Source organism: Temnothorax americanus, unplaced genomic scaffold (genome assembly GCF_048541705.1).
Source record: "Temnothorax americanus isolate GAGA-0224 unplaced genomic scaffold, ASM4854170v1 Scaffold71, whole genome shotgun sequence".
NCBI classification, from domain to species: Eukaryota; Metazoa; Arthropoda; class Insecta; order Hymenoptera; family Formicidae; genus Temnothorax; species Temnothorax americanus.
This window is the reverse complement of record NW_027509794.1, coordinates 575,757-599,980: the sequence shown is the minus strand read 5'-3', so window position 1 is coordinate 599,980 and position 24,224 is coordinate 575,757. Positions and strand designations below refer to the sequence as shown.

The window sequence follows — 24,224 nt, the reverse complement described above, 5'->3', positions numbered from 1 at the left end:
AGGTAAAACAGACGTGTTAGAGTCACTAACAGACGCTAGTTTCAGAGATTGCATTGATTTTACATCCACTGGAGAATATATAATCAAACTATTTGGAGATGTGATAGCATGGAGAAGTCATAAACAGACATATGTTACACTCTCTACTTGTCAGGCATAGAATCTAGCAATGAGTGAGGCCTGTCAAGAAGTAATCTCATTGGACAAGTCGCTCAGATATGTTGTTGAAAGAACATTCTTGCCTGTAACAATATGGTGTGACGACAGAGCAGCAGGAAACTGCACTAAGAAGGACGAAAGTCACAAACTTAAAATGTTTGATGACAACTTAGAGGAAATAAAGAAAAACTTAAGAGAAAGAGAAGAAACTGGAAACAGAAAACATATGGCTGACACTCATGGAGATTGTATCAAACAATGTGTTGATCAAGGGAAGGTGAAAGTCGAATGGATTGAGACCAAAGAAAATTTGGCGGACATTATGACGAAACCTTTACCTTTAGAAGGATTTGCATATCTAAGAGATAAGATAATGAATATAGAGTCTAAACAAAATTACAGATTAATTTTACTCGGTAACTGATTCTTGTTGTGTTTCAGATAAGGACTAAGTATAGAGAAGGACTGCGGATCGCTCGGGAGGGAGTGTTGAGAGCCGGGCTTTAAACGAGCGATATGCTCCCGCCTTTAGAAAGGGCAGCTCCTGTGTGGCGCGCGTTCTAAGCGCCACTCGTGCGGTGCGGTCGTTGTCTGCGTGCAGTCGTCACGGTCGTGTGTCGTCTGCATAAAAGCCTTGATCATCGTTGAGTCAAGACGTGTTGTGTGTTGTTCTTGTGAATTGAATAAAGAGTTTCTATAGTATAAAGAACTTGTACAGTCAGTGTCCTGTCCATCTCTACGCATCTCGCGTATCGTCCTAAGCGATCTAATTACTACACTTCTTTAATTCTTTGTAATTAAAATGATTCTTTGTAATATTAAAAATTTGTTAAAGAGAATTAAGAATTATCACTTGGGTTAGAATAGGAAGGCCCTTGAATAGGAATACGAAGATACCACTTGGGTTTTATTTCTTTAAAGTTGCATAACAATTATCTTTCAAAGCAATATACATATTTTCTTTACAATTGGCGCAATTTAATTTAAAGATTTTACATCTTTTTTTGAAATACATATCACTTGAGTCAAGGTGATGCTGGAGCCGTCTGTTTTACCGGCATTTTTTGTCAGCACGTAGTGTCGTATTAATTTGACAGAATAAAAAATCTTTCTCCAGAATTGCAGTACATACATTAATGATTCGGGGAAACTCCGATTTTATACAGAAAACGAGAAAAAATTACGGAAGTACAGATTTCCTTATCCTACTTTTATCCCAATATGGCGTCTCGAGTTGCGGCGAGCTGTCAGCTCGTCACAAGATGTATTTCATACAAGAGATATACCATTGATACGAACGCGAAAACAAAGTTCCCCCAAATTGCACCACAAGAAAAACATCGATAAACCCTCCAAATCAAGATTTGAAAGCGTAATATAAAAGTATAATGTCGATGTGCATCGTGCGTATGTGTGCGTGCAATGTAGCGTGCTATCCTTGTCTATATCTTTTGTCTATACAAGGACAGATATAGTCGATAACATAGAAGATGGTAATTTTGTCGGTTATACAGACGGCTCCAGCATCACCTAATATAATTTTGTGAAGAAGAAAATAAAGATTTCACATCTTTTTTTTTTAATACATGTCACTTGAGTTAAGTTAGGTAATATAATTTTGTGAAAAAGATATAAAGCTACCACTTAGGTTAGATTTTTGAATGATAAATGACGGTAAAGCGCGTCTTGCGAAGGCAAGGATATCTTCATGAAGGATCGCACGGTGTAAGCGATCGAAGCGTGGCTTTCTCGACAGATTAGTGGCAGATAATTTTGGAACAATCGCGAACGGGGCACATGGTTCACTAATTGCCACTAAGAACGATTATTACGCGCTGCGCAGCGGAGCGGAGGAGCCGTTGGTGGAGCGATCCAAGGCGTGAGTAATCCGAGAAGGTATACAGTTAGGTATCTCACATAAGGGGGCTCCTCTCACGTGCCGGCGGCCAATTCCCCAGGTCGCGCGTCGCACACCTTTGTTCCGTTTCTTTTTGAGGTAGGTTATTACCGTTTTCTTCGGAAGTTAAGTCTCCCGAGTCTCTCAGGCCTGCCCATTTCGTTTAATCTAAATGGAATGTGCGACCGGTTATTAAATCATTTTCTAAAAATATATTATGTACTTGTGAAACGCGCCGCGGGGTGATCGCGCGATGACCGGAACAAATTGCGCACGCCGTTAAAAATGTTGGACCACGTGTAGTGATAGTATCTCTTAAAATTCCAAAAATAATCTTTTTTTTTCAAATTTTGATGTCTACCCAGATTGATTTACAACAGTTTTGCAGTTTCACGACAAGTACTTTGCATAAGATGAAATGATAAGATATAGCATAAAACACGTTAAAATCTAAAGAACTTAAATTACAATTTTATGGTTGTCATGCGTCAATTTGATTACTCACAGGATGTTTCAAGTTTGTATATTATCGAATTAAAACGCTAGACAGAATTACGTAAACATGGATAGCAAGATTCGTTCTTTGTCTTTCCTCACTTTTTATCAAGGTTTATCGAGACACATCCGATCGCAGAAAAGTTTTACGATGTCTTAAACGATATTACTTTGCGCGTCTTATCGGCATGATATTCAAATCAACCGACACACTCTTGATTTAAGCGATTCGTCACATTTCCCATTGCGTCCTCTCAACCACGCTTATCCGCATTATCTTTATACGATTTCACGCACGTCAGGTTGCACATTTCCTAATGGCTTATCCGCGTCGCGGGATGTAGACTTACGCGTGTCTAACAGCTTGATACAACGTGTATGTACCTACTATGTATTACGCTGAATCTCCTTCGCCGCTATCGCTTCATTTCGCGTGTAAAGCATCGAGCGAGACCTACCGTAAGCCGCGTAAGAAATCAGTACACGATGGATTATGTATCGCGACAATTTGCTAATTTCACGAGAAATCGATAATCGCGATAATCAAAGTGATCGCTGTCTAACGGCCGACCTTGCTTAAGCTTTCGCGGATACGATTTTTCTCGGTAAAATCACATTTTTGTCATTTTTTAAGTATATTATCTATTTTCTGAAAAAAAAAAAAACTGTGGTTCGCGTCGCATTATAATAAAGTAGAATGTTTAATAAAATATTTTTCGTAAGATTAGTCGACAACTTGGAAAAATAAAACAATGCACAATAAAATAAAACAATGCCCTTTTAATAATAAAATTAATATAACGGCAACTTCTAAGTTTTTTTAGGACTATTTTATTTTTTAAATAAACTAGACATCACGCTTCGCGCGCGCTATTTAGTTTTAACATTATACTTTTACTATTACATTATTAATCTCTTGATACACATAAAATTGTCAAAATATACGATGACAGATGCTCACAAAGTTAGCGCAATGAGAGAACCAATCAGCATCGCGGAAAAGCGTCAACAATAAAATCTCTTACACGGCTTTTTTTATGAGCGGATTCCTCTTTCAAGAATATCATTAATTGTTACTAACATATCCCAGACAGCACCATATAAAAAATTAGGACATGCGTGCTGTCTGGGATTATTTTGAAAATTGTTATGTGTATAAAATAGGGGTTTCTTCAACATATTTTATTTAAAAAGATCTCTATAATCATATTTACTTCCTCTTTCCGAAATCGATAGACTGCAAGTAGCATTCGTCTCGCACGCTTCTCCCGACGTGCATGTTCGAGACACCTAGAACGTTTGCTCGTTGAATCGCCCGATGCGAACGGGCGGCGTGCGATTGCCATGCGTGTCGGGGCGATGGCTCTCGTAGCCACAAAATTACACGGAGGGATCCTGATTGTCCGGGGCCCGTGAGAATTACCATTTCTCGGCTCCAAGGTAAGGAATTCTCACGAGTCGCACACGTGTGCGCGCGCTCGAGCTCGTGCGATTCTCGCGAACTGTAACGCAAACGCGTTGCCTTTGTGGGCGATCAACACTATCAACAGCGTTGCGACGAAGGATTGAAGTAAATGTAACAGACAAGATTTACAAGAGTTTAGATGTTGATGCTGCGGGGACAAACTTTTTCCGTTGCGTGTTAAAGAATTACATCAAAGGATGAGAGATATATTATTTACACAGTAAAATTAAAAATTAAAAAGTATATAATGTCAGAAATTTTAAAATAGATGTGTTTCAGAGGATAAAGTTTAGAGACGAAGATAGGAAGATTCAAAAAATTCTTTGCAGCACCGTTTCATTGAGAAACTAATATTATATTTCCAAAAATATTTTCATTTTTCCTCATCATTATTATTTGTGTTAATAATACTGCGCTCTATTTTTTGACACGCGCGCGTTATTATACAGTGTCCAATTTTAAAATTTACAGTGTTATACCGATGATTTTATTGAAAAGTGTTTCAGAACAAAAGTTGCATGGTTTGCAATAAACGTGTGAAAGTCAAGTCATCGAAATATGAATACTTTACGAGATATATTTAATACATTTTATATTAAAAATATTATGACAAAATTTAAAATATCTCAGGAAATTCTTAACAAAAAAGAGTTTTATTATAGTGTTTTGAAAATGTCTCGGCGAGATCTACAACTTTTATCTTAAGAAAAATCAAGTTTTATTTAAGAAATTAATCACCATTAAAATTTCTTAAAAACGATGACATCTATGACATGACTCACATCTGGATCATGTGTCTCTCTCTAAACCCTCTAAAAATAAGACTTTAAAACCCTTCATTTATAAAAAAAAGTAATAACAAAATAAATCTAATGGGTAATTAAATAACAAACTAAATTACACCAATTTTATTTAATTCTGATAATGCGTTCAAAAGAAAATAAGCTCAAAACAATGAAAAAAGCAGAAACTTGAAAAAACCTTTCGATGATCTTTGTGTAAATACTACATTTGTAGCATTCGCTTTAGTGTAACAATTAGTCTAGTTATTTTAAAAATCATAAAAAAACGTGATTTAAAATTTTTTTTATTAGTTATAACTTTTTAACGAAGTGTTTTCAGACCTATGTTTATAAGAAATTTTTTTTATTCCAAATTTAATTTTCCTATAAGAATTGCACGACGTTTCGACCGAATTCCGGTTCTTATCAAGTGCTTTTATTCAAGTTACACCGATCCGCATAAAAAAATTAATTGCATCGTTGACGTGGTGTCCTGACTACATCAAGACAAACGCAAAGCTAAACAAAAGAGAGAATTTATACATTTAGAGTGCGTTCGGGAAGACGCTATTAGTGCTATTTGCTTATTTTATCCTTGTTTTACTCCTGATGAGCGATAAAGATAGAATGATGCAATAGCGCTAATAGCGCGCTTCCCGAACGCAGCCATTAATAGAAAAACTCTACAAAATCATTACAGTATCACGATAGTCAAAAACAATAAAATCAATTAACATTGTAAAATTAGTTAAAAGCTTACAACTCTTAGGGTGCATCCCGATGGAGAAGAAATAGCGGAACGGAACAGTAACGGAAAAGAGATATGGTGGGGGGTTAACCAATCAGAGTAGTTCCGTTTCAATTCCGTTCCGTTATTTAGTGAGTGGGTTCCCCATGGCACGGAGCTGTTACGGAACGGAAAAGAAACGGAAAAATTTCTAACCTATTCTGTCGAAAGTTCGCAAATAAGTGCAGTGGATCGATTGCTTTGCAACATTTTTATTTTTGCAAATAAAGAGCAATATGTCGTCATCGGTAGGTATTACATGTGAAAATAAAATATATATGTTAAAATCCTATGCTAATTAACTGAATGTGATATATTTTATTAATTTCCAGAAATTCAAATGTGGATATTGCCGCTGAATTGTTTGGTTCGATGAAGACGGAAAACTTTCACATCCTTGCTTAGCAAATCATACGAATTTAATAATGGATAAAGATCGAAATCTCTTTATAAATGGTACGTATATTTGTGTACAAGAGAGGCAATATATATTCAATATAACTAATGGTTAGAATATGTAAATGATATATAAATTTGTTGTAAAACTAAATCTGTTATTATTTAGATTCTTTAGAAACACACGTCGAGAGTGAGAATAACAGCAATAACGCCGGAGAGACTGGAGACAGTGACGTAGGATTGTCATTGATGATGGGAATAAGATCATCATCTACGTTGAGGTTGTCACTTGTTGATGTGGAAGGAATTAATGCTGTTGCTCTTTGAACAGGACGCTTTGAACATATCCACATTTGAATTTCTGGAAATTAATGAAATATATCACATTCGGTTAATTAGCATAGGATTTTAACATATATATTTTATTTTCACATGTAATACCTACCGATGACGACATATTGCTCTTTATTTGCAAAAATAAAAATGTTGCAAAGCAATCGATCCACTGTACTTATTTGCAAACTTTCGACAGAATAGGTTAGACATTTTTCCGTTTCTTTTCCGTTCCGTAACAGCTCCGTGCCATGGGGAACCCACTCACTAAATAACGGAACGGAATTGAAACGGAACTACTCTGATTGGTTAACCCCCCACCATATCTCTTTTCCGTTACTGTTCCGTTCCGCTATTTCTTCTCCATCGGGATGCACCCTTATGCGTTCTAAAACAAACGGTGATACATGAAATTAAAACGTCACTAGTCATATCGAGGCACAACGTCCGAACAGTAAGACGGTCAAAGTCGAACTGAAGTTGTCAACGTAATCCGCGAATGGCAAACAGCGTTCTGGTGGAAAAACGAGCAGAACCGAAATATGAAGAGCAGACTTAAGTAATACCAACGACACGGTTATAAATAGATGGCAGGCTCTCAGTATCGTTTTGTAAATTGATTGTGCAATCATGTTTTTTAATGAAAAACATTTCCGATATTTCTCTTTTTTTGAAATGCTTTTCTTTGTATAAAATTTCCGAATGCTGCCACTTGAAATCATGATTGTGTGCAAGACGGTGCTTACTCACAACAGAATGACTATCTACATTTTTCCTGATATCACATCGATGTTCTTTAATGCGTGTTTCTAAGTGCCTTTTTGTCTGGCCAATGGGTCTGTTCGCGTTGCTTGCATTTTTTGCACTCAGCATCTTCGCTTTCTCTCTTTCCAACGGCCGAATATATATTTATCTCATTTCAAGTGCAAAAATGTTTGGGGATTTCAAGCAACGCGAACAAGTCTAATATATACAGCATCACAATTTGCACAATCAATCTTATAAACTAACTCAGTCTGGCTGAGGTTCGGCAACCCATCTTTACCCTTCCTAATAACACAATCTAATCTCTTCGGGATGGTGTGAAGAACTCTAAAATTCATGTCTCGCATTGTACGGCTAACATTCTCGCTAAAGCCCTTTACGTAAGGTACAGTAAATGCACCTTCGAAAATCTTGGGCCACTTCGCAACTGACAGGATCGTTGTTGTTACGATTTCGCAATTCACCAAGTCGGACATTAACATATTTATCAACAACTTTCTTCGGGTAACAATTATTTACAAGGATCTTTTTGATTTCACTAATGTTGGAATTGTAAAACCGCGCGTCGGACAAAAGAATCACCCGATCAACCAAATTCCGTACGATGTTAATTTTATATTTTATAGAATGGTTTGAAAAATAGTTTATATACCGACCCGAGAAAGTTGGTTTACGGAACCAATTCGTGAGCAAATGAGCCTCCCTCGCGAATTACCGTGGTATTGAGGAAACTCAATTCACCATTGCTTTCCATTTCACAAGTGAATTTCAATCTATCGTGGTAATTATTGAAACTATCTAATAATTCCTTAATACCCGACTCGGGAACAACCGCGAAAATATCATCCACATATCGTTTGAAAAAGGATCCTGAAACTAAGCCGCTGTACACAATGCTTCTCTAAATCCTCCATGACCATGTCGGCCAAGATAGGAGAGAGAGGAGACCCCATCGGGCTTCCAAAGATCTGTTCGTAAAATTGGCCGTTATTGCGAAATCGTAACAACAACGATCCTGTCAGTTGCAAAGTGGCCCAAGTTTTCGAAGGTGCATTATACTGTACTTTACGTAAAGGGCCTTAGCGAGAATGTTAGCCGTACAATGCAAAACATGAATTTTAGAGTTTTTCAAACCATCCCGAAGAGATTAGATTGTGTCATCTTTACAGGAAGGGTAAAGATGGGTTGCCGAACCTCAGTCAGACTGAGTTAGTTTATAAGATTGATTGTGCAAATTGTGATGCTGTATATATTGGCCAGACAAAAAGGCACTTAGAAACACGCATCAAAGAACATCGATGTGATATCAGGAAAAATGTAGATAGTCATTCTGTTGTGAGTAAGCACCATCTTGCACACAATCATGATTTCAAGTGGCAGCATCCGGAAATGTTATACAAAGAAAAGCATTTCAAAAAAAGAGAAATATCGGAAATGTTTTTCATTAAAAAACATATTTGCACAATCAATTTACAAAACGATACTGAGAGCCTGCCATTTATTTATAACCGTGTCGTTGGTATTACTTAGTCTGCTCTTCATATTTCGGTTCTGCTCGTTTTTCTACCAGAGCGCTGTTTGCCATTCGCGGATTACGTTGACAACTTCAGTTCGACTTTGACCGTCTTACTGTTCGGACGTTGTGCCTCGATATGGCTGGTGACGTTTTAATTTCATGTATCACCGTTTGTTTTGGAACGCATAAGAGTTGTAAGCTTTTAATTAATTTTACAATGTTAATTGATTTTATTGTTTTTGACTGTCGTGATATTGTAATGATTTTGTAAAGTTTTTCTATTGTTAAATGTATAAATTCTCTCTTTTGTTTAGCTTTGCGTTTGTCTTGATGTAGTCAGGTCAGGACACCACGTCAATGATGCAATTAATTTCGTGATGCGGATCGGTGTAACTTGAATAAAAGCACTTGATAAGGACCGGAATTCGGTCGAAACGTCGTGCAATTCTTGTATCAATTGGCCAATTGGGTCGAAATAAAACGACTTATTTTGAATTATTTGCTGGCGACGGAAATTGTTTTGTTTATTCCCTATAAGACCCTAAAGTTTTATTGACCTCGATGTGGAACACCCTATATTGAGTATTTTCGAGGGCAATGCAATATTAGGAGCTACTGCATTATGTGTTGTACTTCAGCACGCATTTTAACCATATTTGATCAGCGATGAGGTTAACACGTGCATCGTGAATTATGTTTGCAGTACCAAAATTGGTTTTAATTGCATTAATAATTTAATACAATTTAATTTCGCGCAATCAAAAGATCTAAAAATTCATTTAGTTTTAGTATATCTCGATCATTTTACCTTGGTATATATCATATTGAATTAAATAAACACTAATTATATATATATATATATATATATATATATATAAACAAGCTTGTAAAGCGCGCCACGAACCCATATGACAACTCGTCTCGCGTGGAAAAAATATGTATAAACTATTTCGACATATATTAGTCATTTATGCCTTCCAATACTCACATATATTCAATATACAATTTATCAACAATTTACTGCTTTAAATGTTGCGTTTTAGTAAAGCAGCGACTTTCTCGCGAAATAAAGTATGCTCTGCTTTAACAAAAAAACTTCAATTTATCAACAATTTACTGCTTTAAATATTGTGTTTTGGTAAAGCAGCGACTTTCTCGCGAAATAAAGTATACTCTGCTTTAAAAAAAAAAACGTAATATTAGTCGTTTATGCCTCTCAATACTCAATAGCTGCTATATTTTCAAAACTTTTTTTGTTAATAACTTTTTAACGAATAACGACCACCGGCTAAAAACTTCTGAAGGTCACTCAGGAGGGTGACGTTGACAACATATGTCAAGGTCAAGGTCATTGGAGGGTGGTCCGTATTACTAAATAATTACCAAAATTTAATACAAAGATCGTGTCACCCTATCGCAAGACGTCAGAGATATCTCTATTATGCATATTTCTGATACAATCGCAATAAGGTATATTTCGACGTCGAGAATTGTGGAATGTTTCACGAGATGTATCGTAAAATTTTTCTCAGGGAAAAAAAGATCCGCGTGTAAATAATTCCTTGAATTTTCTATTACTTTCATATTATATTATAAATTGACATTTACAGTATATTAATGTCATTTATTTTTTGGTTGGAATGCCTTCATGGAGAATATTTACCAATCGTGATTATGATATATCTCGTACAGACATAATATATATTATCCGAGATATTATCAGAATCCATTAATTTGATAAAGTAAATGAAATTCTATTCCAAGTTTCCAACTTTTATTCCATTTTATTTTACTGTAGGTAACGCAAATTAAGTCTGATCTATTGTAATATTAAATTAAGAGAAGAAAAACTTTTTTTAGATTTATAATCTCGGTTTCTCACAGTTTTTAACGCTTTTAATTGCTATACATGTGCAAAAGTAGTATTATTTTTAGATAAGAAGTACTTGTCCTGTATTTGTCCTTTACATTTTACGCTAAATATAATAATCAATTTTAGCTTTATCAGACGAGATTTTTGTGTACAAAAATGTTTTTAAGTTTAGATATATTTTGCAATTTATACGCGCAAAGTAGTTAATAAAGTATCATATATATAATGTTGTATATTAACAAAAACATTAAGATTAGAAAGAGCATGATAAGATTGCTATTAATGAAGCCGTCTAATATCGGCTTACTCTTCAATCACCGTAAAGGTTCTCCGGTCTGATTAATCTACTAATTTAAATGCAATCGTTATCAGACGCGATCTTTGACAGTGCATGAGCCGCAGATCAATAGTAATTACGGTCGTCTACGACAGAATGTAATTGAAGTATCATCCGGGACAACGGGTAGTCGGAAAATAAATCCAGTATAAAACGCTCTCGACCTCCTTCCACTCTTATTCAGCAATAATCTATGCCGCGGTGCTCAACACGGGGGGGGGGCATGATGTTGCATCCTGCTGCACAACTCAAGGATGCACTGTTACGCATACTACGTTACGGTTATTTTTGTAATGGAAATAACGAAAGTGCGAGTACGAGCGGCTACTAAACAATAAAAACGGTATATGTATCTCCATATATTCCGCTCACGTTTACATCTGTTAGTCGTTAGAATTAGTACGGATATTTCCGCATTCGAATAAAATAATAATCGCTTAATCCTTTCTGTCCGTAAAAATTTTTAAAAATTGAAAACTTTATTCGGAGATACGTAAAATAAATATAATAAATCGATCGGGACGCATGAGAACAAAGCAATCTCTAATCCAAAATCCAATTAAATACACATGGTCGCCCGTTAGCTCTCGGCGGGTGAACAGGTGGAAAGTTGGAGGAGGCGGAAAGGGTGCTGTAGACGTGGGTGTGTGAAGGGGTGGAGAGCAGGAGTAAAGGAAAAGGTGAAGGGGGTTGAGAAAAAGCGGAGGCATTGGAGGTGAGGGCGGATTCAAGGAAATGCGGTCGGAAATCGAGAAGGAAGAAGAAGGCTGAGAGTGAGGTTAGGATGACGTTGAGGAAGTGAGAGAGGACGCCAGAGACGGAAGAGGTGAGAGGCGGCGGACGGAAGAGGAAACGTGGGACCCGCTGATTGGCTGTTGGCGAGAAGGAAGTGCGGGGGATGCAGCGGTCAGAGCCGGCGCGGGGAGTCGACGGCTCCGAAAGAGTACGTTGGCGCCACCGCGGGGCGGTAGGACGCGATACGCTGGAGTGCGCGACGGGCAGAGCAGGCCGGTAAGGAAGAGAGAGGGGATATCGGCGACGGAGGAGATGGCGCAAGAGACGAACGGTTTAAGGCGAGCGCACAAGAGCTCAGCACGACGGCCAATGAGATGGAGCGGGTGAAATCGAGGAATCGAGAGAATGAGTCGATCGAGGAGGTGAACGGCCAACGTCCGTAGATGGCATGCAGGTAGTACAGATAGCAGCATGGCCGATGGCGAAGAGAACGTATGACGGAGAAAAGTATCGACGGCGGAGGAGATGGAGTAAGAGGCGACGGACGAAGGTAAAGGCGGGTGCACATTATGGATCAAAAAATCGATAAGTCGAGCAGGTCGATGTGGTCGATGCGGGAAGGTGAAAGGACAGCACGTGGCAGATGGTTAGGGCGGATGGAAGGGCAAAGGTGACAAAGGCGAGAGTGGGCAGGAAAAAGAGTAAGAGAGCGACAAGGGAAGCGAGGAAAAGAGCGGACGCACACACACACACACACACACGCAAGCACGAGGGGCGAGAGGAGAGGGAGAGAGAGGTTGGAAGGCAAATTTTAAGGAGATTGTAGGAATTAAAGGAGATTGGAGTGAGGTTGGAGAGGCTAGAGGAGGGGCGCTGGCAGATCGAAGGGGCCTGGACAGATAGACAGGTGATGGAAAGGGAAATAGAGAAAGTGACGGAAAGGTAGAACGAGGGAGGAGAAGAGCTGAGGTGACAAGCGTGCGTGAGCTGGACTTTGGAGGCAAGGAGAAAGGAGCTAGGAGAGTGGATTAAGGGGGAAGATGGACGAGGATAAAGCAGTGGAGGCGAGAGTATGGATACGGACAAGGACGAGGGCCATAGGAAGAAAGGAGAGTAAGAGGGAGGTGGGAGGAGCGGGGACAGAACAGGGGGAAGGCGGCGAGCGGGAGGAGGGAGAGGAAGGAGAGAGGGGAGGAGAGCAGTGGCAGAAGGGAGGGAAGCGGAGAAATGGCAGAAGCAAGGAAGGCGGAGGGAGATGGCTGGAGTAAAGAGGAGGGGAGGGAAAAGGAAGTGGGTTTTTGTTTCAGAGAGAAGACAGAATAGGAAGGAGGGAAGGCGGCGAGCGGGAGGAGAGAGAGAGAAGGAAGGAAAGAGAAAGAGCAGTGGCAGAAAGGAGGAAAGCGAAGAAATGGCTAAAGCAAAAAAGGCGGAAGGAGATGGAGAAATGAAAGACGAAGGGAGGGGAAATGAATGAAATGTAAGGTCGCATATGGCCAGGCGCGTAAGGGAGTGATTTGTAAGAGGTTTGGGTACGTTCCTCATAAAAAACGCCTTGTAAACCCTACGGGGAAACACAATAAATCTACATACATACATACATACATACATACAATTAAATACACGGTTGTCTCAATTGCAAAGTCTGGATTATTTTTTCAATTTGTCTTTGTTAGTTGATTTGGTTGTCGATTAATCGACGGCTCAATAACCGAAATCTATCGCAAATTCTTTCTTTTCTCTTTACTTGATTTTTCGATTAGCAAACTGTAATGTAAACGATATAAGAAAATTAATATTTTTTTCATTTTTATTTTAACTTTTCTTGTGATTGGATTAATCCTTGGCATAAGAATAAGTATTCAAATGATGAACTATCATTTTCAATCTGATCGTGCTTTGCGTACTTTACATATTTTACAATCCAAAAAGAGTGTAAACGCTGTGAGACATACTTTGTCGATATAAGTCTACGGCGCGGCGCGGCGCAAGAGCGCAAAACTATTAATGGCGTGGGCGATTGCCCCATCGTAAATGCATAATGGAACAACCCTTATGGACATGTGCAGCGACCGTGCCGGCTCAACGTGGTTAATCGAAACGATTAAAACCGGTCTCGTATTGCCAAGGGTCATCCTCGCGTGTTCATAGATGTTATAAAGGGAACCAACAATTCCCTCAAGTTTTCAAGAGATGCAAAAAATTAATCTCAAACCGACGTTTTATTAATTAAATTTTCACGAAATAAATTATTGATAATATTGTACATAAATTTGGTAAAAAACTGTTTGCAGTAAATGCAGCGAAATAGAAAAAAGGAGAAATTAGATTTTAATGAATTTTTCAATTAATAATTAAATTTTAAATTAAATCTACATTCTTCTGATTTCTCCAGAAAAAAATAAGTAAGTAAAATATGTTAAAATTTTATCCAATAGATTAAATATGATTTAATATTAATGCTCTTGTTGCAAAAAATAAGTACTTTAATCACTTATAATTAAAGAGACTATTTACTTATTATTATTATTATTATTATTATTATTATTATTATTATTATTATTATTATTATTATTATTATTATAAAACTTTAATTTTTCTTACAAGAACTGGAGTGCACACACACACACACACACACACACACACACACACACACACATTTGTGTTTTTTTTTAATTTAAAATTCCCGTAAAAAAGAAGAAGAATGCTAGTGAAAAGTAAAGATTATCAAAATTTTGCAAATCATCAGATATTTGCCGCAAATGTTAAATATAAAATGTATGTATTGTATAAATTTAACAATTCTGGTACAGAAAAGTAACTTTACAAAAAATTAATTTTATATCAACAAAAAAGAAAATTTGTCTGCGTGACCACGATCGTTCTACATCGAGGATGATGCGACGCGTATGTTACAGTGAGCAGGAAATGTTGTGTACTGAGCAAGGATGTAATGCGGAATATATGCGCTTCCAGTTTGCAAGAAGATGTGGAAAACGATGCCGCGATGATACTAGATACTATACTTCGCAGGTTGCAATTAGCGGGAAACGACTCATGTCTATCGATGCTTATTACGGTCGATCGTCGAACGCCTCTCTCTACCTGCCGGTCTATTATGGGTTCGAAGATGTGAAATACTAGGCAAACGAATAAGCGCATAGTTAGATGCATTATGTTTTTATCAACACTACGGAGATCGTACGTACATGAGGTATTTTGCGGTTAATGATGGACAAATAAGCGTTCATGCAATTATAGAGATAAATATATGCCTATGTAATTCTTACAGTACCGGAGATCCAAATCTGTCGAAAAGATAACAAGCAAAAGACAGATTTTAATTACAAGAAAAAAAAACAACTTATAAAGAAGTGTATGCACGGATCCAATTATAAAGTTTAATGAAGAATAACTTCTTCTCAAACCAAAAAACGAGAAAAATTGTTTTTCTCAGTCTACCAGAAACTTCATAATTTTGAAAAGTTTCAAGTTTCAGATTACAGTCGTAAGAATAGATTATTTTAATGTATGTACCTTATTATATTGGAGCTACGTCATGTGTAGTATCATCTTGAAAGTTTTATTTTATTCAAAATTAAGTAGGGGAGACCGGGGCAAAGTCGTCACTATTTTTTCAGTGCCGATTTTTAACAACAAAACAAATAATTTTAGTAAAATGTGGTATACCGTGTGACGTGACAAGTCGCGTCTACTCCCCGGATGGGCTCGGCCGAGGGGAATTCGGGGATGCTTCCTCGTTGGAGCGAAGGGAGGGCGGTTGCGTATTCTTAATTGGTCTAATTAGTTGTTAAGTTTTTAAGGGATCGCCAGTGGTAGCTGGAGTCAACATGTAACGGCCGGGAGCCGCAGCGAGGAAGGGCAGAGGATTAAGGAGACGGCCAGAGAACGTGGCCGAAAGTCGGATCGCCCGGACCTCCCCGCAAGTGCATGAGTGTCGCCGGCCGGAATTCACTCCGTACTCGGTCGCAACAGCGGCAGGATAGCAGTCTAGAACACCCCGAGACACGCTCGAACAAAACGCCAGTCAGAGCAGAGTGCCGAGGAGCGGCCGAGGGAAAGGCGCAGCCCTGGGGCCGTCGCCTCGAGGGGATGCCGGTGGACGGGACCGAGGCCCGGCCAGCCTGACCCCGAACGCCGACTCGATCATCGCGGCTCGGACAGCCGGTTGATTCGAAAAGCCCGCGCCGAATCGGAGGTAATTGGGTTCTCAAGTAAAATTTTTTTATTAAGCGGTTTCCATAATTAATGTAGAGCATCTAAGCCGATTTTTAGTACTTTTTGAATTAAAAAAAAAACCCAAATTTGAGAAAGTTATAGCTTTCTAAAGTTTCTTTGATGACGGCAACTTCAAAAGATTTCGCAACAACATTATGACGTCACGCACATTTTCGTGTACTATATTTTCTTCAATTTTGAAGATATTGCAAAAATTCAAAAAGTTTACAAAGAAAGTATGCCATGATCTATCAAAATATACTGTTAGGTAAAAGTCGGTTGAAGACCGAATTGGAGCGGCGCCGCCGGAAAGAGAGAAGCTGAGGCGCCGATGAGAGCGCCCTAGAATTAGAGTGGCGCCCCCGGAAGGAGCGGCGCACGTGCGGCCTAGGCGCCGGGAGCGCTGGGATCGGCAATCCGGTCAAGCGACACGCTACAGCGCAGGCGCGGGGAACCGGCGCGATCCCGGCAGGTCATCGTTTCCGACACTGTCGTGCCGGCGAGGAACCTGGGAGCATCGCCCGAACTACGAGCTGCCCGGACCGAAGGAGATACTACGACGTATTGTAAGATCACCACTCTGGCGTCCCCGCGTTAAGAAAAGAGAGTTCGCTTGAGGCACTGGCCCTAGGCACGTATCGGTTACCTGAGCGCCGCAGGAATTACTTGTGGACGGCGGTATGAAGCGTGCGTTACCTTGCGCTCGCATTTAAGATAGATTCGTGTGGAAATCGTGCCAGGGCCTTGCCGAGAGTGAGCTCTCCTGTGCGTAGAGACCTACCGTGCTCTCCCCGGGAGCACCGTCACGGCCGGCAGTCGCGTGGCGTTAAATTGTGCGAGTCGGATTAATCGTGTCGAATGGTGTCGCGTTTCATTGTGTTAATATTCGTAATCGTGTCGCGTTTCGTTGTGTTAGAGTTCGTAATCGTGTTACGTTCTGGTCATGTTGACGAGAGTAATTGTGCCGCGTTTCCTCGCGTAAATCGGGATAACCGTGGCGATAACGGGAGCGAGTTGTGAGGGAAACGGCAAGCCGCGAGCGGTCATGTAGTTTGAAGGGCACTCGCCCTCGCATTTGAGTAACGTATCCGGGCCCTCGAGGACGGCGAATATTGTGCTTGGCGGGACGGAAAGATCGACGGGATCGGCGCGGGGCCGCGGAATCTCCGTGCTTGCGAAAGAATTCGGGATTCGCGTGGCAAGCTGCGGGATCGTCCGCGATACGAGTCCTTATTTCGTATTCGGGGGCAATCGCCGGCCACCGTGGTCGACACGGCGAGATCGCCCATAATTTTTGCGTCGTGCGGAATCGAGGTGGCCCGGGTGCGCGTTGAAGGCGCAACCGAAGGTGCGGCGAGTCGGTTTGTCGGCCTCGTGGCGTAAGTTCGGTGTGAGTTCGAAGTCGTTGCGAGTTCAAAGTAAGGTATCGCGTTACCTTGACTCAACTAATTATTCATGTTAAGCTTTTGTGTGTTTGTCTGCGTTTATCTGTTGCGTTGACCTGATCTCGCGTGCGTTAATCTACAGTATTTAAGGATAAAGGATAAAGGATAAAGAATTTTACTTTATATACCCCAAGGGGCTTTAAAGGGCGTTTTGATGGGATGTACCCAACCCTAACCTCCAATTCATCCACTACCTTACTGTTTCCTCCTTTGGACCAACGGTTTAACGTCTCTTCCGAAAGACGGAGCCCAGTTTTCTCCGCATCTTGCACGGAGGGGCGCGGTTTTTCGGAAAAAAAACTTTTCCATGTTACATGGCTCTAGTGGACTCGAACCTTATCCTCAGATTACGAGTCTGGCGCTCTACCACTAGACCACACCGCCGCCCTAATCTACAGTATTTAAAATTCGACATTCTCGCGTGCCCTTATTGCGTCGTTTATGCGGCATTCGTGCGTCAGCCTATCCGACTTTTGTGCGGTAATTTACACAACATCTTCGCGTTAATTCGTTGCCGCGGCGTCGATTTGCCGCCGATAAGGTCTCGTTACCAGTGATCGGCAAAAAAAAAAATTTTCATTATTTATTTTTTAATGTCAAAGCAATCATTAATAAGCCAAAATACAATATTAAGTGCCAAAAAAATTAAAAATATTTTTCAACTTATTTTTATTTACCTAACAATTTGTAAATAATTTCAAAAAAAGATTTCTACAAAAATTATTAATGTGTAACATTATTTTTTAATTCTTAAAAAATTTAATAATAAATCGAGAATTATAACTAATTTTTCAAAAATAAATAATTGAATAAAAATAATTTTTAATTTTCTAAAAAATAATGGAAAAAAAACATTTTTTAATTTTCCAAAAAATTAGTAATTAAATAAAAATATTTTCTAATTTTTCAGAAAATTAACAATTAAATAAAAATAATTTTTTATCCTTGACTCTAAAACAAGGTGTCTTGGCAAAAACAAGCATGAACATGAGGTAACTGACAATATTACAATCAGAGATACTAGGCAAGACAAAGGGAACATCATAAAGTTCTTGATTACACTTATTTTACACATTAATGATAAAGCGAAAAATTGTTTTAAGAATGCCAACAATCTTTGAACAACTAAAAAAATAATTGTGAAGATTTGTGAGAAAATATATCTATTAATTAACCTAGTCGATATTTATAAGATTATATTAATAAGTATAAGCTGTTGTTCTTAAATTTTCCTTCCCTTTGAGTGTGCATATAACATACATACACTTTTTGTAAATACCATATGAATGTATTCGAAGTTTCAATTTTATATTCAGAAGTACTAAATAAAGCGAAGTCAATGATTAAAAAATTATATTTGTTATCACACTGTTATTATTAAATCAGTCAACACGGTAATAAATGTGTACATATTTGACTTGCAAGAATAATTTATTAATTATTACTTACATATTAATATTGTATAAACGTATCAGCAGATACAGCGTATTTATTCTTCAAGTTTTTAATCAAGATTATTTATCATCTCTCATTGATGTGATGCTCTTTAAGGCTCCTGGTCCCTGAGCCGAGAACTCCGCGTTGACGGTGACGACGTACCGTCGCGGTAGAAATAAGAACTCTCTCCAATGGAGAATAAGCGAGAAATGTTGAGAATTGACACGTTGAGAATTCTTACGTAGTATTTCCAAATAAAAAGATATTTGCTTAAAATAACACTACAGATCACTTCAGCACACTTTAAAAATACGCCGAGTTGAAGTTAAGTCTACCCCTTTCCCTTGACAATTAATAAACAGCCGTAAAATGAATATAATACGAAATCTAGGCCTGCGCACAAACCTGCATCGTATCACATTCGTTTTACGGCTGTTTATTACTATCAAGGAAAAGGGGTAGACTTAACCTCAACTCGGCGTATTTTTAAAGTGTGCTGAAGTGATCTGCAGTGTTATTTTAAGCAAATATCTTTTTATTTGGAAATACTACGCAAGAATTTTCAACGTGTCATTTCTTACTTCTTCTCACATTCCAACATGGCCGCGACGAGTACCCAGGAGCATTAAATAATTTAAGCCCAAATTATTTAAGAGAATCACATGTTTTTTAAGTAAATAATACTATTTTTTTTAGCGACACTCAAATTACACTTTATAATTACTCTTAATTCAAAATTCTCATCAGTTAATTTATTAAATTTAGGTAAATTAAACATTGTAGCGTAACTATAAAGTCTTTCTACTGGTGCAGAAGATGGTAAAGGTGTATTAAATTTGAGAAAAATTTTCTTAACAATAGTATATAAATTAAGTAATTCGAGATCATTCCTACTTTCAGTACTAAATTTCTGAATAATTGCTTCTACATCAGAGGCCCCAAAAGTTTCGACTACATCAGGTGTATCATGATCACATGTAAAGTCAAAAAAATCATCCTCAGCTACACTATCATCTTTTTTCTTATCTTCAACTCTACTCGACACAGAAGCAAGTGCTTCTTTTATTGCTACTATAACATTTGCTTGCACTGAGCGACTTAAACAATTGAGCCAGTTCAATTTAAATTTAGGATGTGAAACTGCTGCTACAGCGCTAATCCGTCCTTCATTTTCAACATCAAAAATTGGCTTAAAGCGCAACTGCAAACTTTTCAATAATCCAAACACTAACTTTTTACAAAATTGTAACTTTATTTTTTGACAAGCCAGTAATTTATTCTTGACGGATATGAGTGTAGGAAGCAGGTATAGCGTAGCATAAGACCGCTAAACCAATGAGCATCCAGTATAAAGTCGCCATATTAATTTACATAAGATTGGTCCAGCCGGTCCAGCGGTCTTATGCTATGTTTATGCAGCCTATGCAATTTTGTGCGCGATGGCCTTAAGAGAGAGCAAGCGACCATTGTCAAATTATAGTTCATTTAGTAATTGCAAATTTTCCCAAAAGACACGAATTTTCAATAGGAAAAAATTATTTAGTATAGTTAACGTCATCGTTTCATTTCTACTGCAACTAATGTACTTTTAAAAACGAATACTTTACAAATTAATAAATGCTAATTTTCTAAAAAATTAGTAATATATTTTCTAATAATTATCTACTAATTTTGTTCAAATAATTTACTTTTTAAAAATTACTAATTTTTTAAAAAATTAAAAATATTTTTTTCTAATTGTAATTTTTATAAAAATTGACAATTTATTTTATATAATTGCCAATTTTTAAATCATGAGCAATATATTTTTGATTATTTATTAATTTTTTAAACAGAGTATTACATTTTCAATTAATTAAAAATTATTTTAAATTTAGAGCTTAGTATTTTATTAATTACCAATTTTTTGTTAATTAAAATTAAAAACATTTAAATTTTTTATTTTTGATTAATTAAAAATAATCGCCGATATGATTACTAAAAACAGAATTTTTGCCGATCACTGCTCGTTACCGCGTGGTCTGATTTCGGGTGCGAGATGCTCAGACCAATTATACCAACACCTACTGTGATTGAGATTCGGTTGCAAGTGTCTTATATCTGACTAAATATATATGTTATCTTATTATTATCATTTTGTGTGTGTTTGATTGCGTGACGCCTCTCTTCGAATTCCCTGAAAGAGAACTACGCCCTGAGGTATTATCGGGGATATTGCGTTAGATATAATAGTGTACGGTGGTGCAATCCGTCGCACCTGGCGCCCAATCATTTGGTGTCTGAATTAGTTGCGCGTGCTGCCAATCCACGATAGCCCTCCACCGGATTGCGAGACCGGGGGAAAAAGCGTCGCAACCGTTGTAAAGAGTGAACCCTTGGCTACAAAATTTATACATTTTTGGTCTACGTCGCTTTGTTCAATTGGTATAGAATGAAAACGACAAAGATGCAAAAATTGAAATGTCAAAATTGCCGGGGCGGAGTCGTCACTTTATTCTCAGACTGAATTTTATATAAAAATTCACAATTTTGATCATGAAAAATGATACATTTTAAATTAAGAAATATAGGGCATCGAGCCTTAACGAAGTGTCTGTGTTAATTTATCAAATATATTAAATTACAGACGTTTCAGTTCTAACATTAAACCATCTTCAATGTCTATTTTAACGCATTAACAAACTTGTTACACTTAGCGCTATCATTAATTACAAAAGTATATCTAATACGCAGACGACAAAGTTGGTATCGTACGCATGGTATGGTCTGTAGAGAGAACGCTCAGAGAATCGAACTGTTCACATCGTGGCTGATGTGTTAACTTTGGAAGAGAGTAACCGACAATCCCCGACAATGAAGATGGTTCAATGTTAGAACCGAAACGTCTGTAATTAATATATTTGATAAATTAACACTGACACCTCGTTAAGGCTCGATGCCCTTTATTTCTTAATTTAATTTTTAATTTTGTGAGCCTTTTAAATTATATGATACATTTTATTAGTTATTTTTTAATAAAAAAATGGAAACATTAATTAAAAATACGATGGCGGAAAATAATTACAAGAAAAGCGTACACACCTATGTGCCTTACGCTCATACGTTTCTCGTCAGCTCTATTCTGTCATCTCTGAGCACACGCAGCACATATTATCCAAGTCCTCGCCGGAATCCGACTACTGCTGCTTCTTTGACTTTGATTTTCGCCGGAAGCCTCCATGATATGGCTTGGTGACGACTTTGCCCCGGACACAAGTTTCAAGTTTGGGGTCGCTCATAAAATATTAAAAATCAATGAAAATAAAAAAACTTCATTGGATTCGTGTTCACAGCATGCATTACTCTTTAGAATCACTTTGAGATTCGGAGACACAATAATATTTAAGATCATTACACGAGCATTAATAGATGTTACGGAAAATTCATATCAAATTTTTATATGTATTATTGTAACACATATATATTCTAACTATTCACTGTGCTCCGATCACAGCCGGACTTAAAACACAGTTATCATTAGAATGTTTAAAAACCCTTTCATCCCCCCACAATTAAATCGACACGATTTAATGATTAAAAAACTGTAAAGAATTTATTGCGAAAAATATCACCTCAGCCAGGGTTCGAACCTGGAACCTCCTTCATTTCGTGTAGGGCGTCGTACCAATTCGACCACCGAGGCATGTGGTAATATTTTTCGCAATAACTGGTTAATAATAGTTGTAAACACTAAGACGCATTGTAAGGTCAGCGTATATTAACAATAAGAAACTTATTTTTCGCTCGTTTGAAGCAAAAGCTATAATGAGAAGTAAGACCATTACACGAGCATTAATAGATGTTACGGAAAATTCATATCGAATTTTTATATGTATTATTGTAACACATATATATTCCAACTATTCACTGTGCTCCGATCACAGCCGGACTTAAAACCCAGCTGACCTTACAATGCGTCTTAGTGTTTACAACTATTATTAACCGGTTATTGCAAAAAATATTACCACATGCCTCGGTGGTCGAATTGGTACGACGCCCTACACGGAATGAGGGAGGTTCCAGGTTCGAACCCTGGCTGAGGTAATATTTTTCGCAATAAATTTCTTTACAGTTTTTAGATAATTAAATCGAGTCGATTTAATTCCGGGGAGAGAAAGATTTTTAATTCTAACAATTACTGTGTTTTAAGTCCGACAAATAATCGGCGCGCAGTTTGTTGGAAAAATTATATGTATATATATATAGACATATATATATATATATATATATATATATATATATATATATACAGAAACTAATATAAGGCTGTCAAAGACCTAGGCTTGGATCGCATGGCTTTTGATTCTAATTGATTGTATATCGTTACGATTCTATTTCTCTTATTATTCTCTTTTATATAGTGGTGTCATATTCAGAAATAAAATATTTACCAGCGCAAATTAAAGTTTTATCAAAAGTTCTAATCATACTGAAATTTTTTAGTCTTTCAGTTTTTTTCATATAGGTATATTACAGGACTTTGAACAAGGTAGAGATTTGCTTTCGGTGCGGTTTGACAAGAGGCAAAATACGGGACCACCGGTCGTTGATATCGGTTCTCTCTGCAGTCTCTGCCGGCAAATCGCCGGTGTTCATAAATCAGCACGGGGAATACGTATGGGATAATGACGAGGGACAAAGACGATGATGAAGAGTTTACGTAGAAGCGTATGGGTGTTACCACCGGGACAACTGATACAGCAGGCGATTGGGAATTTACGACGCGCGATAGTGATCGAAATGGAAAGTTATAGACCGTCTTTAGAATTGCGGAAGGTTTATAGTCTAGCTGGTGTGGCTGATAATCAGCAAAACTGAGTGACAGTTATAAAATTGGACGTTTGTTACGATGAGGTGGTTGAGCTATTACGGAAAACCTAGTTATTACTAGAAAAAATATATAGTTATTCGCTAGAGAAAATGTATAATAAATGTTTAAATGTACGAATGATCTAATAAATAAAAATCTATCAACATATTTAAAAAAAAATATATAAAATAAGTAGATAAAGCATATTTATAATTACTTGTCATATTCCTATGTCATAGCTGTTTCATTTTTTATTTATTTTTATTTGCAATATATTAAAAAGGGAATCAAAATATGCGTCTTTGTATTTTTATACAGTTGTTAAAAGCTGTCTTTAAATTTTTATTTATTAGAGACCTGAAAATACAAACTGAGAAGTATATAAGAATTTCTAAAGAAGAAGAGATAAAAGGGATTTATATATTACATATTTATGAATCGAGATAAGAATATTTAAGGATGAAGAGCGAAGATGATAATAGAGAATCTGTATGGGGTGTCTAAGCGATACGGGCGAAGCCGCCGATACGACAGGTGATTGAGAATTTATAGACTACGATGCTATCGAAAAGGAAAGTTACGGACTGCGCTTAGAATCACGGAGTGTTTATGGATGGATTGTAACGCGGTATATAGTTTCCAGGCACAATCTCTTTATGTTCAATTCGCGTTCTCTAAGCTGATATTAATAGAAATACGTTGTTACAGGCTTAC

General features: G+C 37.6%; 1 protein-coding gene and 3 long non-coding RNA genes across 5 annotated transcripts in view; 3 read left to right on the top strand and 1 right to left on the bottom strand.

The window, feature by feature from the left end:
* The window catches only part of Sprt (PDZ domain-containing protein sprite), a 195,755-nt gene that overhangs the window by 146,050 nt on the left and 25,481 nt on the right, over positions 1-24,224 (bottom strand). The window lies entirely within an intron of this gene.
* Positions 5,573-6,481, top strand: LOC143906452 (uncharacterized). The gene is made up of 3 exons (XR_013259520.1): positions 5,573-5,833; positions 5,918-6,041; positions 6,151-6,481. It is a non-coding gene; the product is annotated as an uncharacterized LOC143906452 (long non-coding RNA).
* Positions 8,704-9,096, top strand: LOC143906502 (uncharacterized). The gene is made up of 2 exons (XR_013259545.1): positions 8,704-8,792; positions 8,913-9,096. It is a non-coding gene; the product is annotated as an uncharacterized LOC143906502 (long non-coding RNA).
* On the top strand, positions 11,068-15,803 carry LOC143906469 (uncharacterized). Its single transcript, XR_013259533.1, has 3 exons — positions 11,068-11,151; positions 14,459-14,754; positions 14,833-15,803. It is a non-coding gene; the product is annotated as an uncharacterized LOC143906469 (long non-coding RNA).